The 20,352-nt window shown below is 40.0% G+C and overlaps 1 long non-coding RNA gene across 4 annotated transcripts in view; it reads left to right on the top strand.

Moving 5' to 3' along the window:
- The window catches only part of LOC142410087 (uncharacterized), a 183,137-nt gene that overhangs the window by 146,273 nt on the left and 16,512 nt on the right, over window positions 1-20,352 (top strand). For all 4 annotated transcript variants that reach the window (XR_012775832.1, XR_012775833.1, XR_012775831.1 and 1 more), the window contains one exon: window positions 15,718-15,933. This is a non-coding gene — a long non-coding RNA (uncharacterized LOC142410087). The remainder of the gene's footprint in view (window positions 1-15,717; window positions 15,934-20,352) is intronic.

The raw sequence follows: 20,352 nt of genomic DNA, 5'->3' as shown, positions 1-20,352 counted from the left end.
TAAGTGAATCCAGACTCACACATTATGATTTACCTCTTTCCCTGAATTGGCCAAACCAGCCCCCCCGATTCTGGCTGCATCTGAACCTTTCAGTCCATGTCTTCAATTTCACTAAAGTTTTCAATCTGTTGGCAAATCTGAGCTTTGCAGCTTGCACCTATTTTAAATTTTTAATTCAATTACGTTACCATTTCTAGGACTATCACTTGGAAGAAATCGTCCTTTGATTTCTAAATGGAGCAAAGTCAGCAAAAGACTCTCAGCAAAGCTTCATTTAAGTACCGGTAGTGGGTGAGTTTAGAGCTGTTCCATGTCACTTTTGCACAATCCGAGATCTGAGTACAACCGCAGCTTTCAGGCCTGTACATACCCTCAGGATTGCTGGTGCTCTCTAGAGAACAGAAAAAAAATGGCAGGAAAATGTCTTAGTTGAATGACACTTTTTAGGATGCTGAGTGGTTTGCAATCTGCTCGCGTAATAATGTTGATAATGATATTCAGTGTCTTTGCTTAAGCTTTTCTGTATTTATTATGCAAGTCTGAGAGGTCTGTCAAAAACGTAGCTAGAGATTGGACATGGAATCTGCAGCTGTTCAAACTTTTTACTATCCGGCCACAATAGTTACTAAGGCACATTGAAAACTTTCTGTTGTGAGTGTACTATTAACGCTTCAGGGTTGTGAAGCAACATGAAAAACAGTCGCTGTTTCAGGCTTTTTCAGGAATATCGTGGAAAGGGATGGCTATATTCATCTGGACCACCCATTCCTATCCATTATTTTCATTTTATGCAGTGTTGTGAAATAGAAGTGCACTGGATGCATGTAATCCAGCCATGAATTTTCAGACACTCTGTTATGGCAAATGCCAGGTAAAGGGGATTTTGTGTCTTTTCCAGTTAAAACTCCCATTGACTTTAAAATTCTCCTTGCAGACCCTCACAGTTTTACTTGAATAAGAAAGAGGCACCAAGTGTAGAGGCAAGGCCATCAAGTTGCTTTGCAGTTCTGGGATAATGATGAGGAGTCATTCTTGTACCCTAGATGAAGGTTGCTGCTGCATGATCTTGAAGGTTTAAATGTGCATCTTTATAATGTTTTATGTTAGTATCAAGTTATAATGTGTGTGAAAGTACATTGAAAAAGAGAAGACTTGTTTGTGTTGGTCTATTATAAACCTTTAGTCTTTCATCACATTTCATTTGCTGATCTTTAAGAATGTTTTTCCGCTTACTTCCAAAAGATCCCTGATTTTTATTATAAGTTCATAGAAATTATGTACGTATTATGCAACTCTACAACAACAGAGCATACCATGAAATTCTCTTTTACCATAGAATTACAGTTTAGTGTCCCAGCTCTTAATACAGTGAGAAGTATAGGTATGCAATAAATGCCCAGGTAGCCACTAGATATGACCCAAATATCACCCAATAGTGTCAACTCAGAACAGTACAGAATGTGAAACAAAAGGGATTTGACCTCTCCTGTTTATATGAGTGAGTGTTGAAGGATGCTTTTTTCTTTTTCTTTTCTTTTTTTTTTCCTTTTCTTTTTTTTTTCCTTTTCTTTTTTGTAAGAAGACAGAGAACATAAGGGTTTTTTTCAGAAATTTTACTCCTACCTGACTTCTAACAGTTCATTTTGCTCATCTTTCTGCAACACTAGGATCTACCTGAATTTGCCTCTCATTTTCCCCCTTTCCCTGTAGCAGGAGGTTATTAGGTTTGCTGTGTCTCCCTGGCTGAGATCGATAGCAAAACTGGGGGATACTGTGCCAGGGTCACCTGGCAGGTAGGGAGAAGCAAGAGAGGAGTAGGCTGGCAACCTGACTGCCCGTGCAGTACCACATGGCCTGGGGAGGTAGGAAGGAAAACCAGGGAAGCTGGCTTCAAACTGTCTTCTTCCTTGGCACAAAGCGGGGAGAGAAGCCTGTGCTGGGCAACTCTGGTGAAGGCACAAGAGCAGACATCTGGGAGTGGAGCCACGCCATCTGAAGGGTGCAACAACAAAGTCCTTGATGATAACCAAGGTATTTTACAACAATAATGACTTTGAACTGTGAACCATGCTTCAGAATTATCTGTGCAGTTGTGAGGGAGCGAGGAATGAAATATTTCGTAACTATAAAAGAAATTTCTTCTGTTGTGCTTGTACAGGTTGTCGATGCAGGATTTGGTCCCATTTTATTACAGAGTGTATGGGACTGAGTATTACAGGTTTTTTCTTCTATCAGTATGTGCCTTTAGCTCTCCAAAACAGCAGCAGAAGAAAAACAGCCTTCTTGGGCCAAATCTATCTTATCTTTATCATTATGGAATAGTCCCCTCAACTTCAGTACAATTATTCATGAATGAGGCAAGTATCCTATGTCCCTTGCAAAAAGGGAATTGAAAGTACCCATGATTATTCCTTATGACACTGGCATATCTGTAGCAAAACTTCACATTTCTAATCTAAACTGAGCACAGTGCTCTTAGGATGACAGTCAGATAACAAGGGAAATGAACTTGGGGAATCTTGTCCTGGCTTTTAAGTTGAATTCTCTTCATCTGTGTTCATTCCCCTTTTAATTCAGTTTGTTTGCAAATGGAGCTTGTTCAGGAAGGCAAAGTGTTGATTAGCAGCCAACACTCATTTAATAATGGAACAAAATTAGTTTTGCAGTGAAGGAGAATTCACTTCAGGAAGAAAGAGGAGTAACTTGTAAAGATTACATCAACCAAACAGGAAATGGAAACAGTCCCATGTGGTTTAGGTAGTTTTGATTGCAATGCCAAGGGTGTAAATTGCCGAACAGCTTTTGCTGGCTTAAGCTGTTGTTGGCTTTCCCCTTCCTCCTAACTGCTCTTAGGTGTCCACTCCTGCCGGAGCCATTCCCCTTCCATCTGGATCAAGCCCCTGAGCTGCCTTACTGTGCCTTCAGGGCAAACATGGCTGGGGGAGAATTGCTAGCAGCTGCTTAGGCTGCTTAGTCATTACTGCCACCAAGAACCACTGTCTGAGATAGCTGAAGAAATACTTGCAATGTGTATTTACAAACAATTGCTAGACAGAATTTGTCTGCACAAAGCATTTGTCAAACAATTCTGAGCAGGAAATAAATTCAGAGAAATAGATGCTCTTTGTGGTGTGTATGGGTTTTGACAAAGGAAAGTATATGTGCAGATTTGTATATTGTCTAATATGGCTAATCATGCTGCTGTAATATTAAATAAAGGCAGTGCAACTATGAGTTGTAGCAGGGTGAGGGTTTTTTGCTTGGGCCTATTCTGATGATGGATTATGTCAGTTGAACATTTTAGGAAACACAAGTCACTTCTCTATAGGAACTTACCAGCAGTACTCACAGCTAAACCACAGACACTCCATGTTTGAATGTGTACTGATGCCAGCCTTGAGTGAATGAATTCTAAAAGCAGCATCACGTAAATGTGTCTGAATAAAATAAGAGCAGATCGGAAGCAGTTCCTGAGGCTTAAGTGAATGACCTTTCTTGCTGTTGTCGTTTCCAAATGTTTGGCAGACTCTCCTCTGACCACTATATTTCATTTCCATGCACCCCTGTACTTCCCAGTTCCGGCCAGGAGCAGAAGCAGAAGTAATAAAATACCACAAGAAAAGCTATTCTTGTGATATTTCCGGTGCTACTGGATGCAGCACCAACAGGAAATCTCATGAGAAAGACTGTTCCTTCACAGTTTCCAGGCCCACTTTGGAAATCCAAGTGACTTGGTTGAAATAAACAGCAAATAAGCATCAGACAGCTTTGGTGGATAAAACTCCGTCTCCCAGCATTTCTGGTCCAGTCCTCCCTACTCCCAAGGTGCACAAGCCTCATGGCAGATGGTGGTCACAAAGACAGTGCTTCACGGTCGGTTCAAAATAGTCTGAACCTGCATTTCCATCCAGTTATCTAACATGAAATTAAGAGATCTGCCAGCACATAGCCCTCGCTCTTCTAAAATGCACCAGTCTTACTTGAGAGCCCACTGTGCTTCAGGATTGCAGCCTCACTACCTCCACGTGTAAAGGTCTGCTGCTGATGATTTGCAGCAAGGAGACTGTCCCCTTCTCACTTCAGCCTGCAAGCATGTGCTCCAGGAGGACTCCCAGTCTCCCAGGGGGCTAAGATGGTGGAGAGGGAAAAGAGCGCAGAAAAAAAAGGGGAAAAACTGGCAGTCTCACAGCCAGCTGATGCAGGAGCAGCCCACAGAAACCATCGCAACATACACAATAAAAAACCACTAGTCTCAGGAGCATTCATATGATTCTCATCTTTCCTTTCCTGCTATTCCCCCCACCCCTTGTTGCTTTTGTGTATTATGTACTGTAAGCAGGATGGGGAAGGAGCTTGTGCCTATTCATTCAGTTTGCCTAAAATGTTAGGATTCGGGTGATAGTTCAGTCAGTTTGGCCACGTGCTTGGAATTTTTAATACTGTTTTGAAGTCCGGGATTTACCATCTAGGGATCAGTCCTCAGCTCACAGAAAGGGGACCTTCCCTTTGACTTCGTAAGGTAGCAAATCAGGTCCACAGTGATCCGCAGATCTTAAAACCTCCCTGAAAAGTTTTGCAGAAGCTCTGCCATTCGGCTTGCTGATGGACACACATGCTGTCAAAGATGATGACTCAGATGTAAACCCTTCCTGAAGTGTTGCTCTCAAGAACAAATGCCTTCCCCCTCAGTAACCGATACAGTATTTCTGGCTCTCCAGCTGCAGTACCAGATTGCATTTGCAGTGTCACTTTGGCAGTTAAAAGACCTTGTCATAGTCATCTGCTTCAACACCAAGCGTCTAGTCCAACTGACTGGGGGCCTCTTTGTTTTCCTCACATGCAGCCAGGATGCAGGTTTCTAGTGATGTTTGATACTTGGGACATTTGGAGATGGAATGTAACCACTTAAAACTGTTTGGTTTGTCACTTTTGGATTTCCTACATAAGGCTCTGTTAATACAAACGGGCCTGTTTATAATATTCATCAGACAGTGGAAGAAATTCCTCTGATGTCTGTATAATGCAGCGAGCAGACTCCTTGATTATTAACATACTGATTGTGTACTCTTATTTCAGATGTTAGCTCAGCACTGGGGAAAGAGAGCTGGGGGAATAAAAAATGTAAGACACATGACATGCTTGGGATTTGGTCTGTGAAACTGGAAAAAATATTTACATGGTTAGATCGTGTTTTTATGTCATTCTTTCCTTTTATGTAATATTTGGAGAAGCCGCTGAATTTTCAGTTCTTACCCAAATCAAGCCACACCTCTTAGCGCTGGAGCAATCATTGTAGGAGAGGGAATGGGAGCAACATGTCCCCATCCTCCCTTAATCCTTTCATTGATGTACTCATTAGTGTTGGCACAGCCATCGTCTGATGCATCTCATCCCTCCCCCAGCACTTCCTTAAGCTCAGCATTTACATACGTGCTTAACTTCCAGCACAGGGGCTGGGACGCTCAAACGTTACGCCTGTGTGCTTCCCTGGACCCTGCTCCTCTTTGTGGTTGCTAGATGCAGCGACCTCTCCCACCGCGTGTAGCTAACCAGATCTTCCTTGCCAGCCCTCAATAAAAGCTGCAGAGTAAGGAATCCTGCATTGCTTGATGTGCATGAAAATAGTCCCTCGAATATAAGTCACAGTAATCGACGTGCTTAATATTCTCTGGCCAGCAATAACTTTGGTGGGTATCAGTTGCTGCATCCTGTCACCAGTTACTTACCCGTTTACAATACTTTCATTTATTAATAAGGCCTTTTTGATGCCTTAGTCATAGAAAATACAGCAGATACTTTTTGCATTACTCAGTGTTTTCATCCCTTGGGTATTATATCTTCTTTTAATTTACTGTTTGTTATTTTTGCGAAGGAACTTTCACTTTTGCTTAGTTTCAGAGCCCACCCTGGATATCCCCTGGATGGGCTGAAGTACATTAGAGATGACATTAACTAGCATTAATGTGGAAATTTAGAATCCAAATAGAACTTGTCCTGTTGCCCAACAATGAGTCATTGTCCTTTTTCTCTTTTTAGCCAACAGCAGATTCAGAAGCTGTGAGACAGTTTCCTGCAGATAAGAGATAAATCGAAGGGAAACCTGGCAAAAAGATGATGGTCAAGCTGCAAGATATCATTTCTTCCAAAGCCCCTACATACTAATTAACCATTCCAAGCATATTTTCAACAGCATTTAGGGATTTCCTCATCAAAATAAACTTCCTCCCATGTTATCTTCATTTTTGACATCCGGTGGTATAGTCTGATATAAGAATCAGGGTTAAAAATGCCTAATATTGGGTCGTGTGTGTGTGTGTGTGTGTGTATGCACAAGCGCGCGCACACACACACTCACATGATTGAAGCTTTGCCAGTATTACTTTGGAATTTTAATGCCTGATCCAAAGTCCTCTGTAGTCAGCAAGAGATTTTCTGTTAACTTCAATAGTAGCAGGATCGAGCCTCTATCCTTCCGCATCCAGATTTTTTCATTTATGCCTTATGACTTGTTTATAACAAACTACAGATGGGCTTGAGTCATAAAGTTCCGAGTATTCGGTTTAGAGGTTTTGCTTTGGGCCCATCCCTTTAATGTACTGCTTATTCCAGACCTGCCTTTTAAAAGGAAAATATTGTCAGAATGAAAGTGTATGTGCAATAAACAAACTTCTCATTTCCTTCCCCTTAAGTTTTTTCCTCTTTTGAAGCTGATTTCTTAACTGGACAATTAGTTTTAGGACTGCCATCGAATGCAAACTTGTCATACCTGATTTGCAATCTTTTCTGTTTCAAGTGCTATCAATTATTTTCTAACTAGATGCTCCTATGGGATCAGCTGTCACTAAGAGCAAATTTGAACACAATGGGTTGCTTCCTATTTCCAAAAGAATCTGAAGATTGTCAAAGCTTGACAGGCAGCTCCAGTTTTAAGATGAAACAGATAAGTTAGGTTTCCCTGTTAGGCGCTTTTGAACACAAGCAGATAAAGGAAGTATTGTTTCTAAGGAGGGGATGCCATTTATAGCACAAATTCACTCTTATTAAGAACAAACTGCAGTTGCTTTAAACACACGGTCAAATACATTTGCACTGCAGAGGTAATAAAACACTTACGAGGCTTTGCAAATATTTCTGCAGACCCTGCACTTACAAATTTGGCTTTCATATTTTTTTTAAATGAGAGACTGAGTAAACTATTAAAAAAATCAGTAGACAGTATAATGTAACTGTTGTGTAGATCAAATACATGAGGTGTTGATTTTATAACCAAATTCACCGACAGTCAGCTAGAAGTTAAATTTATGTAGCTTTGTTTTTGAAGATGCTTCATATATTGTATGCCTTGGTAATTACTTCTGTATGTTGCACATGAAGATCAAGTGCATGTTATTTTAGGCATATCGTAAGTGAGAAGTGTTACAACTTTTAGGCCTAAGGTAGCAGTAACTTTATTTTGTGCCGTGTCACTTTTGTTTCGGGGTGGAAAGGTGAATCACTGAATCATTCCTCTGTGCAAAGAATTGTGAGAGTGTCATTGAATGTGCAATTAAAAAAAAAAATTTGAGAGATGACACTAGATTAATGGTCCCAAGGTCTGAAGTGTTCCAGTTGTCCACAAAAGAGACTCACTGTTTGTACTGGAAGCACTCATTACTTACTTCAGGAAAGAGAGTAGTCCTTTCAGTTCTTTTCTGTTTGCAAAGTCAGCCTTGGCCATTTGGTTGGCTATTGGGTGTGTCAACAAAGATATCATCTAGTGTCAGTTTTTGGCTCGGTCTCTTGTGTGTCCTCACCCACTATGAAGAGGGTAAAGAACTTCTCCTTTGCAACACAAGGCAAAACCCTTAATTATTCAGGTGACTGATCAAACGCCCGATGACTTCAAGAATTAGTCGCATGCTGATACGTCTGCTTTTGTTATAAGTGTCTTGCTGAACGAAAGACTTGATAGGGTACACAGGAGGTCCTGAGCTTTCAGGTGCATGTGTAAAAACTGGCTGAAAGAATATTCTTCCTCCCTCCCTCTAAAATCTGAAACAATCATAACAGGAAATACAAAAGGAGAATGTGACCACTTGGGTTTGCCATTTGTAATCAGTGCGATATTTTAAACGTTAATATTTTGAAAATTTTCAATTAAGACCGACATAGAGGAAGAGAAAATTTCATTCAGAATCATTACAGTTGGGAAAACACCAAGGAATGGTAAATATCCTTAGACAGAGAAGTATTGTACGACCTGAGTATAGCTGCCACCGTGTTGATGGATTGTCCCCAGAGTGGATCAAAAGGAGGAATTTTGGCCAGGAGGGCAATTCATGCCATCTACCAATGGAGAGAAGTAATGTTATTTCCACTTGCAAAATCATAGGGCTCCATTGCCACACTTTCACAATCACCAAATTAGAATCAGGTGTTAATTAGCACTTGTGTTTGGCAAGCTCAGTTTATTGAGAACATTTGCCTTGGTCAGACTTTTGATTATTTTGGCTCTGAAACCTGGTTTACATTGATTTAATCATTAGAATACCCTCTTCTAAGGCTTTCAAATGATGCAATTAAATGCAAACACCACATCTCCTGCACAGCAACAGGGATCTGAACAGTTATGACAAACCCAGTAGACAGCAATAAGTGCAATTTTTTACCGTTTAACAGGGTCTAATTCTGTAGGAAAGCGTGTGTCAAATATTAAAATAATACATCTTTTGCTTGCCTATTACCATACTTGTACATTGTAATCATTGCATATCTTTGTATCATACTAGGCATCTTTACGGAGTTTCTAAATGAAAAGTACAGTGTTTATTGTGTGGGGACATGACAGTCCATACCCGATTTATAACTCCAGCCATTTACAAAAAAATCTCAGTCTTATGATCGCATCCAGAGAGCAGATAGAGGCTGTGGCACAAATGTAATACGAACATGTCAGCATCTACAAGAATTACTCACCCATTCTTAAGGCATCTATTCGTAAATAAGATATTTAGGTTATTTCCTTTTAGACGCTGTTCATGTACTTAACCATGTATATTCTTCTACTTTGCAACAGCTTTGTGGCAGCTCAAGTGCTTCAGAGAACCCATTTACGCATTTTTGTCACATGCATTATGGTGCCACTTGGAACAATTTGCTCACAATTTAAAACGACGTATTTTACTTAACTTTTTCCATTTCTAATGATCAGTATGAGGGTACAAAAGTAAATCAACAATGATGCTTTATCTGCAGTTAAAAAAGCTTCCTCCTGCTGGATGTGGTAGTGGGTAATAATTTAGTGTAGTCAAGTTTTTGCTATGAGTTGGATCAAACAGCAAACACTGTAGTAAAATTAATAACGTTTTTACTTCTAAAACTAGGCTGGAACATATAGTGTTCATTTTTACACTTCACTGATGCTTTTGACTTGGACAGGAAGGGCTTTTGTATCCTTCCTCACCTTGAGTAGTATCTTACTCTACAAGCATCACCAGAGCTTCTAATAGACCTACTGGCAGTACTGTCCCACCGGAGTTGAGGTGTCAGGATCCAGCCCTCTGTATTTGTTTATAATTTCATTCCCATATGACTGAAGAAAAACACCCTGACAAAAGGAAGTAATCTCTCTACGGAAGGCTAAATCTTTTTTTTCCCCTACTCCTTGAATAGCTTTACAATGGTGATTTTTATCAGATGAGTCATCTGCCAGGTTTTATGAATCGGTGCTCATGTTGTGGATCCATTAGGGGTTTGTACTTCTCTCCATGACAATGAAGTTGGAGGGTGTGATGAGGAGGCAGCTGCTTAGATCAAGTGGCAGTGTCTGTCCACTCCTAAGCTTGTAGCCAAAATCAACAGTGTGTCTTTACAGTTGATCTAGGGAATGATGTTACAAAAATGGGATGTTTGCACTAATGACTTAGTCAAATACATCTGGAGCCTTTTTCCCTGAAGAAATGGAACTGATGTAATAGCACAACACAGTCTCCTTATTATGTAAATCATGAGGCAGAAAGCTGAGGACGTTATTTAAAGAAAACTGAGGAAAGCTGAAGATTTGCTCAAGTAATTTCCCGTTTTTACCCCTTATGAGATCTTGCAGATGGCAGGAAGGAATAGAAAAAGCAGCAAGGCTCCTAGCTTCCAAATATGAGACAATTCTCTTCTCACAGTAAGATTTTAAGCCACTGAAAACCTGGAGTTTTCTATAACAGAAGCATGTGGACATGTTGTGAGTAACAAAATCAAGCCAGACTTTATCTACACATCCGCTATGTTGAAAATAAAGGGATAATGTAGGTTGCAACTTGTGATTGGATTTTGGAGGCATGAATTTGATAAAGTGCTTAAAGACACACTCTGGTTTTGAGCCCAGGAAATCTCTCTAGCTTGCAAATAGAAATTTCCTTCTTTTTACACTAACTGAAACTTGGATGCAGTGGAAAAGAGGGAAAGAACGAACTAGAATGTTTTCTGTAATTTTTGGCTGAACATGCAGGATTCATCTTTACTTCATCTAAAGTTTGTGGTCAAAGTTTTGGCTTATTTTATTCAAGTTATTTGGGATCATGATGTATTTTTGGAAAATTTTTCTCCCACAATTTGATTTTTCTATGCTATTCAAAATGTGCCATCTACTTATGAATGTAAAGCTTTATGGGTTGCTGCCTGTGGATGAAGAAAAATGAACCTTTAGCACTCGGCAAAGCCAGGCCAATGCTCTGTCACAAAAAACCCTCAGTAGCTTTACTCTTGTGGCACAACAGGGTTTTCCTAAATAGATAAAGCAGATCTATACAAGAGACAACATTTCTGAGGGCATGACTCAGACATGAAGTTCTCAAGGGAGTGCCGACTATCACAGAGCTCACCATCCTCTGCTTGACTGTCAAGGCCCATCCTTTTACATTTCATGTTCTGCAGAGAAAGAGATGTAGCGGGTGTCAGTGCCTCACTGCTTGGTGCATTACTGAAAGAGCTCAAATACTTCAGAGATAAGTGCATATAAGGATTTACATAAATGAGAACAGAAAAGAGTTACTTTAAGACTTTGAGGTTTACTATGTGCTCAGATGGTGCAGACAACCCACGATACTGCTCTGCAATGCTTATTGCCCCACTGAATTTGCAGAGGATGTTCTGTGGCTCATTGTTTGTGGCTTAAGTATCGGTCAAGACATTGACAACTTTCACCAACTTCAGTCCAGTGTGACTCTTCTCATGGGAGAACATAATTTTCCACCTTAAAATTCTGCCTTTTTCCATATTTCGGATTTATTTTCATTCATTCTTTCTCCTAGTTAGCACTGTGAACCTCTTCTTTGGGGACCAGGAACTTCCAATGCATATAAGAAAAACGTTAATATAACAGAAAGCTATAGGTAGAAATCAAGAACCATGACTACAACTAATTAAATGTTCCTGTATAGTAGAAAAGCAGGAATTTTCGTTCTGCTCTTAAAAATCCAAAGACTTCACTTACCTTATCAGAGACAGTAAATCATCACGTATTCTCACTTTCACTGCCCTTGCCCTAGTGATACGCTCAGGGCTCCAGCTGACAACCTCTGCTGAATCTCACCAGGGCGGCAGAAGGGCTTACCCTTGCCTCTAGAAAAGCACAAGGATCAAATCTGTCTCAGATCCTCTGGTACTGTTGTTTATAGCACAGTGTTTTCAGACAAAATTGATGAAAGCTAAAGAGACAGGACAAGGAGATCATGGTGATACCCTCTAGCACAGAGATGGAGCAGACAGCTGGCAGTGATAATGCCTTAAACCCTAGCTGTTAGCTCCAGCAGGATTCATCTGCCAGAGCCTTCAGTTTCTATAGTTTTGCACCTTTTTCAGTATTTGCCTGCTCTTATTTCTGGTTAAGTGGCATCTGCGTTCCTAATAGCTGTAGGCTGCAGTGTGCATAATATTGCCCTGGTTTAAACACAGTTCAGTGTAAAACGCACAAACGCACATTTTCACAGGTTTACAGACACCCGTATAAATACACAGTAGAGAGGCTCCAGCATTACTGCAGTTGAAGGCTATGAGACGTATGTATGTTTTGCACCTTCTAATCCTACAACCTTCATGTAAAGCAAGACATTAATTGTAAGACTACATGAAAAATTTCTTCCTGGCTATGTGAAGATTCACTTGCATAAACAGAATGTTTGTGTACTGAAAGGCACCATCACCTGCAAATATATGGTACTTCCTTCATAAACCTTATTGCTAGACTTTGCCGTTAGGGTATTTTAATCTTTTCACCTCTGATGAGCTTGATCAACAGGGTCAGTGTTTCCACTTACGTAGATCTTTAGTCTTGAATGTTTGTGTGGATTGCAATTAAAGTGTAAGGCAAGGAGGGCATTGGGGCTTTCTGGTATAGAGCAGGGGCTTTTCAGATATTAAAGCCTTGTTATTGGCTATAACATAGACCAGGTTAGCAGCCTTAATGAAATAATGTTCTGCTGAAGACAGCAAAGTCCTTCTTCCCATGGATGCAAAATCCTTTCTCTGCATTGATGGGATCTGGGTTCAAGCAAGAACTTATTATTTCTGAAATATGGAATGCATTTGCTCTTGGAACACATGTCCTTTTTATGCCCCCTGGTTCATGAGCTGGTTGCAAAGCTACAAATTTGCTATAAAATTCCTTTCAAGGTGCAGTGCTGCTAGAAATTTGTAGAATAATAGAGATCCTTTCATCCTTTGTATTTAAACATGCAATTTGCTTTAACAGGATCTGATCAACCATTAAAACCCACTCTGTGTTTTATGTGTTTAACAAAAAACATACTTGCACAAGTAAGATAGACTGCATGCAAGGCTACAATATACCTATTTATGTTTAACATATAACAAGGTCTTGCAGAACTCCTTTTGTCCTGAGGGGTTTAACAGCTCTGTCCCAACACCACTAGTGGAAGGTCAAGCCCTTTGGAAGGAAACTGCAGCACAACACACTGCTAGCGTAATGCGTTTGTTTGTTATGGCATCGGGTTAGCGGTCCCAAAGTGGGGGTTCAGCTCCTACAAGAGGGCTGCTCCATCACAGTACTTAAGTCAAAATATATCTGTGATCCACTCCAGTCATCATCTATCCAAGAATGCCAGCATTTTGCAACAGGAACTGTTTTGCCAGATAATGGCTAGTCAAGTGGTCAGTTCAAGGGGTCTCACTCTTAGCTGAAATGCTTAGGTACTGCTGGAGTATGAAGCTTTACCGTGAGGGAAGTTTTAAAGTCCAGAAAGTTTTAAAGTCCAGGAGAGGATGCTAGCTTTTCAGACACATTTGCGTGGAGTCTGTAATGTTGAATGTCTCTAACGTTGCTAATGTGACAATGAGAAGAAAGAAGTTCTCAGTGTTCAAGGTTTATCTGAAAGACATGCAATAAAATTGAATATTGACCAGCTCTTTCCTTTTTAAAATTGATTGATTAGCCATAGAATTGCAGGTTTTGCTATTTTTTTCAATGAAGAGGAAAATGCAATTTTTCATATATTCCTGTTCGTTTACTTAGATATGCAAAGTTTTGTTTTCTTGAAGGCATCAAGCAGGCATCAAGCAACAAGGGAGAATATTTTGGCTTGTAGTTCAAAGGCCTTTTCACAGGTAGCACTTCGCTCAAAAGCTCATTCACTTAGCTCTTCTCAGGATCATTTTTTTCCAGTGTTTCTTCTGGCTTTGTGTTCAGCTTTTTTTTGTCCTTAATTCTCAATTGTTTTCTCTTGCCCTTTTCTTTTTCTTCTTTTTTTCCAAAACCACAAAAACCCAATAACAACTAAATCTACTCAACTAACCAGTCTATATGTATGGATTGGAGGCCCCATGGTTTCGGCTGTCAGATCCCGTGAAGTTATTTACAGAGTACCAGGAGGACATCATAAACATAAGCATTAGTGGAAAACCAAGAAATGAGTTGCAAGAGATACTTGGAAGACATTTTCAGACTTTGGAACTAAGAACTGATAACTTATTTGATATCTTGTCCTCTCTATTTCTCTAGGAATTTTCACTTCCTTGCTGACATTAACATTCTAGAATGAAAGCATTAAAATGGATTTTGATTTTGGAAATACAAAGATCAAAAAAACAATTTTTATTTTGAAGAATCTTCTATGCAATGCATTTGTCATAACAGAGCTGAAGGTGAAAATTAAAAAGACTTATCAAAACTAAGAGCTACATTTTGATAACATTTCCATCCTTTTAAGTAATGGATGTTGTTTACTGAAGGTTTCATGCATTCTTTCAAGGAAAAGCAGAGTTTAATTATTTTTTGTCTTTGAAATATTTTGTGACCATGAACACCTTAACCTTTCCTATCAGTGCAATGGATATAGCCAGAACTGCAACTCATTGAGTCACTGCAATTTTTAAGATAATAGTAAAAAACCCAAACTCTTGGTTTTTACAGGTATATATATTTAATGCTAAGGATTACATCTGTGTAACTAGTTTTAAGAGAATATTTTACCATGGCTGTCATGAAAAATAGCACATACCATATTTGTCTTCTTGTTCTTTTTCAAAGCCCAAATCTTTTGGCTGACCAAATGATCCCAAGACCTCTAAAATATTCTGTGATCTTTCTAATTGGATACACTGATGTCTGCTGGAAAACAGATGTGATCAACTGCAGTCATCTGTGAAGCTGAAACAAAATGCAGCATGTTTTTTTCAGGAAAACTTTATCAGTAACTCTACCTCCTTCCAAGGCATAGATGTAATCCATAAATAAAAGACTTGCCATTTGATGAGAAGGAGGAAATTCTACCTTAGTCAATGACAGGGAAAGTGAAATGTGGTCACCCAGAGTTCCTGCAATTCAAAGCCAACTCATGCCCACTTTAATTATGATGATGTATGTTCCCATTCAACTTTAATAGGACTGCTTGTACGACTAAAGGATCTCAATTGCAAGGGTCACATTTGCTTCGCTTTTTTCTTCTCTAGTTTAGAGTTAGGAAACCTGCAGAAAGGACAAGGATCCTTTGAGAGAGCCATCTGTTCATCTGACTCTGCCTCCCCCAGGAAAGATTAGCGCAAACCCAGGGTGGTCAGTCTGGGTATACCCCTGGATAGCGACTGAGTGGAAGGGGGAATAGACTGGCCTCATACTGTCTTAAGAAGCTGTGGGACTCAAAGCCAAAGCACAAGGTGTTTTTGGAGAGGACTGGATTAATGTGAGACTGGATGGCAGAAACCACCACATACCCACAGGAAACCAGTGATGCCAGATAGATGAGTCGAGGAGGTGACTGCAACAATTGTCACATTTTCATGTATTTTATTACTGGTAATTTTAGCTTTAATTTCACCACAGGTTTTTCAATCTCAGTGGAATATTAGAAAGCAAAAATTTCACATAGCAAGGGAAGGTGGAGTCAGGAACACAGATCTACAAAGGCCTGGGAAGTAGATTCATGGTTGCGAAACTTGTTTGTGAGGACTGCAGGATTGGTGAGGATGGAGATTGCAGATGCTAATTATTTTGATTAGTGCAGGATTTGATACTTTCAAGAAGTTTAAAGAGTTTTGGTTTAGTTCCAAGCTCTTTAGACTTTAGATGGGCTGAGAGAGTCTGAGGCTTTGGCAGTCGTGATGGAGTTGGCCCTCACCTCTGCTTTATATGTAAATGGTGAAGTTATCCACATGTAAGCTATCTTCTGTGTTACAATGACTTCTCTTTGGAAAATATTGTGTTTCAATCAATCGGTCTTTATCTTTGGGCAGGGTGAGGTCTGTCTCAGAGAGCTGAGCCCCACAGCAGCGAGAGGGAGGCCATGCTGGTGACTCCTGCAGGGACTCCTCCCGGGGCCGCTAACATTGGGAACCACTGTGCTGCCTCTGTTCCCAGGCAGGATTTCAGCCCAGTAAGAGGACTGGCCCAGCTCCCACCTCTATTGTTTCAATCTGCTTGAAAACTCAGACATCGATAAAACCATTAAGGTAGGTGATATCTTCAGGCATTATTTACCTGTGAAGGTTAAGGCATGTCTTGCTTTTATGTGAACATCAGAATCCTGATGCCAGCATGTGGCTTTGGGCACTGTGATTATAGCGAGGGACCTATAATACATGTGCTTTTATCTTGTTACTTTTTAGTACAAAGCTCTTGCAGATATCTAGCATACATAGAGACAGTGTTTCAGTATGAATTTATAATTAATTTTATTCACAGTAGTAATGTGAATAATCAAACTGAAATGAAAGAATTTGACTTCAGACTGTCGTTCTTAGCCATCTCAAAGCTCATTCAGAATAAATTAAAAATTAGAACAATAAATTAATGAAATAATATTGTATCTTTTCAGAGGACACAGGCTCCCAGTTTCTATGAAAACTGCTTTGCAGCCAGCTGCTTCTGCAGCTGACATTTGCTTATTGAGCCAAATCCATATCTCAGGGCAGACCAGAGGGAATGTGTCTATTCTGGTTCCTGAGAAACAAAGCAGACGAGGGCTATTTCTAGTGGCCTTTCAGGTCCAGTGTGGGTGGCTGAGAACCTTGAATCAAAGTCCTCCCTTTCAAAATTGAACCCAGTGATATGAATTTTGAACAGGGCTCACAGACTTAAAACCCAGTAAAGGACGAGACTGAGACAGCTCGTGATGAAACAAGCAACTTCTCTGCCTCTTGGAATGAGAGTATTATCTTCAAGAAATGTGAAAAGCAATAAATAAGAAACAAACTCAGAAGAATGAATTTAAATATTAGAGGGCACTAAAATCTAGGAAAAATGTCCTGGCTTGTTTTCTTCAAAACATTTTGCTAGACTTCTGATAAACTAGGAAACACAAAAAAAGCTGTCAGCTTGGGCCAACAAACAAAAAAATGCTGGCAGATGTGTGGAACGCTTGCTGGTTTTTTTTTCTTTACAAAGTTATACAATAAAATCCAGCCAGCGTATGTGACTATGATATGGGGGAGGAGGGAAGGAGGGAAGGCGGGGAAGAAGGTTAAAGACTTTCAAACCTGGATGCTTAATTCTAGGTATTTAAATCTGTATTTCTTATACAAATTATTTTGAGAGGTGCTTATACATCTCAGAACTTCCCCCCAAGTCATTTAAGGTTGAATTTGTCTTCTTACAATGATGTGATCCAATGTTCTTTATTCAGTGAAGAGAAGCATCTATAAATCATTTCTTTTTTGAATGGCTTTATTTCTGAATCTTTGCTTACACTAAACAAGATCTGAAATGGTTTCCCCTGAACATTAGCAGGTGAAGAAGTAGAGGGTACATTGTGTTTCTGAAAGGAAGTCTAATGATAAACATCGATACATATTTTTAATGCTAAAAGTGATATTGTGTTCCAGTTTTAAAGCATTTTAAAAATATATACAGTCTGCAAAAGAAGAGAGGGAAACTGGTAGGTATTTAATTTTTTATCAAAGACTAGCCATTCATAAATTGCTGAACAATGGCAACTGCATGCAGGGGTAGCGCCGGGACTTAGAGTGAACCATAGCATTTCATAAACTTGTAGAGCTAGGCATAAAGTGCTACCGTTGGGAGTCTGCATCACCAAGTATTTGCTCACTTAAACCCCAGGGTAGGGGAGAAATTTTCATGGAGCTTATAGTGATTTATAATGGGAAGCATAGGCTTTTTCATAGACATTGTTCTCAGTGACAGTGTAAAGAAAGAGAGCACTAAATCTCTTCTCATCATAACTAATGATTAAGTCAGCAGCTTTTTTGGCGAATACAGAATGCCCTTCTACAAAAACAAAGTATTCTATTGTGATGTATTACATTTAAAAAACCCATAAGTATCCCATAAGGCTATTGCAATATTTTTAACTAGATCTTCCCTCTTTGTCACCATATTGAAATAAATGGAATGTGTCAGACTGAGTAATGCTCTTTCAATAAGTTTTTAGGAGCTCACTTAGAAGTTTGGCAAAATATAAAGAAACGACGAAAACTTTCTCAGGATCCTCTATGGCCTGAATGAAAGATCGGTCCATTAAGGAGAAAAGCTTATGCTGATGCTGACACTAATAGATGGGACAGGGAAGGGTATTTCTGCTTAGTTTGGGCTACCTTGCTCCAAGTTTGCTGCCTCAAGTTGCCCTGTGAAATAAATCAGCCAGCTGAAGATGATTCATTGTATTACAAAGTTCCCATCAATATAATGGGGAAATCAGTTTTGTGTGAGTGTTCAAATGTGAACCCACCCTCAACTATTAGGAGTCAAAGGGCCAGCAGTTGCTGAAAAATTAACTCCCCTGCATCCGCCGTTCAGACCTGGATTTGAACTATGGCATTAGGAATGCCTCTTCCTTCTGAGGGTATTTCTGTTATTCAGTCTGGATACTGAACTTGCTTTAGCATCATACGTTATTTGGAAGAAAATAGCATTATTTTGTTAGGCTGTTCCTTCTCCAGTGCTTTCATTTCAGATGTGATCTCGGCCCTGTTGAAGGAAGCGATAACACTCCTATTGCCAGGGCCAGGCTTTTGCTCTCTATTTTGACTCTTGAGGCAAATTTTTAGAAGGTGGACCTTCAGAGTTTGATCTAGCTTGGATTTTAAGTCCCTCTTTTAGGGAATATAAATACATTCTCTTTTATAAATATGTTCCCTAAAATATTTTATACATCAAAACACTTACAAAAATACCTCCTCAGTGCTCCTCAGATGGGAAAAATTGCAGTAGAAATTATGGGCAATGTGAAAGAATTGTGTTTAACCAAGATGCTGTCCCTCGGTAATGGCCAGACTTTGGGACTCCATTGATCTCCATGTTGCAAGTGCTGTATTTTAATACCATCAGTCTTTCATTCTTTAGATAAAAACCATCTATTTAAACCATCTATATAAAAAAATCTATTTTCAAGAGATTCTTCTCTTGTGACACTGATCCTACAGTATGTTCTTATATTAGATAGTTTTAACATTTCTGAAATGTTTGGAAACCTTGCCTAGTAAGTCCTTTTTTACATCTCTGTAATACAGGCTTTCCTGAGTATCACATCTGGAATCCTAGCCACAATTCACAAAAGTTACGGTTGGGTAAAGTGGGCCCTCCTCAGACTTAAGAATCCTTCAGTTTTCCTCCCCCCCCTCCCCTTGCCTCACAAAGGTCCTAGTCAAGAGTGGGATAGAAGGAAATCCCATTAGAGCCTAATAATGCTGCTTCTTTCCAGAGGGAGTCACTAGAAAGTAATTTATTTCTTCAGCGCGCAACTGGAGGTACTCATTTGTCAAAGCCTTGTGCATGCTGCTGCTATGGCCTTCGTTATCCCAGGAACAAGGGACTGAGGTTGTGACCCAAAAAGCCTATTCCTACTGCCAGGCTAGCCTTGTTTGTTCCTTACTTGCTCAAACATCACATACAAGCCTCCTGGACATATAAGGCCATGCTCATAGCTGGAATTTGTACAGTATGAATAAGTATATATGAAAAGCCACAATTCTGCTGCCTTCCCATATTAGCACCAATAAGACACTACAGGCGAGAGTACTGCTATCAGCTGCATTCCTTCGTCTCCAGAGCCATGGGCAGCTCTAATTTTCAGACATGTTCCCCCCCCCCCCCCCCCGCTATTCTCTATTGTTATGTCTTTCCCATCAAGAGAATTCGCCCTCAAGTTCAGATCACACACACTTAGGAGATGCGGTGGGGAATCGGCCCTTTGTGAGCGTGTGAAGGATGCTTTCCTTGACCTGTCAGAGAACATATTTTACTTGATGAGAAAGAATGCTGGGCCAAATTCCTCCCTACTGTAAGCAGGCTGCTAGAAGTGGACTTACATGAGGGCTGAGCATGGCCTACTTTGGTTGGATGAAGGTCTCCAAAGCAGATGACACCTACTGTTTACAATGTATTGGCTGCTTTTACTGCTCTTTCAAGTGATGGTGGGTGTTTATGCCAAGCAACGCAAATAGGAAGTCATTTGTTTGTGAGGGCCTAATCCTGAAGCCCTTATTTGGTGTTTACTGAAGTTAAATTCAGCCTTTACTCAGATAAACTCCAGTTGAATTCACAAGGAGTTTGCCACAGTGAGGGCAAGAAGAGGACTGTGGGAGTGTGCTGCTTGTTTTTGGCCAAAGCACAAAGATACTGTACGTTAAAAACACATACTGAAGAAAATAGAGGCACACACAATTACTGCCTATATGCATGCGGCACTGTACGTGTGCGCACGAACACAATTGCACACTAATCTAATCAATACATTCATTTCTTATTAGAACATAATTACACATCCCAGGAGGCTGGAACAGAAAAGTCCCATTAACCCCTCATGCCCTTTTCAGCTTTCCTCTGCCTTTCCATCTAACAGACCTCTGTGTCACTCCACTCATTAGCAGTTACTGTCTATGACATTGTTACATAAATAAGGATGTCGACCTGTC

The sequence above is a fragment of the Mycteria americana genome, chromosome 5 (genome assembly GCF_035582795.1).
Source record: "Mycteria americana isolate JAX WOST 10 ecotype Jacksonville Zoo and Gardens chromosome 5, USCA_MyAme_1.0, whole genome shotgun sequence".
NCBI lineage: Eukaryota > Metazoa > Chordata > Aves > Ciconiiformes > Ciconiidae > Mycteria > Mycteria americana.
This window is presented reverse-complemented; position numbering and strand designations above follow the sequence as displayed.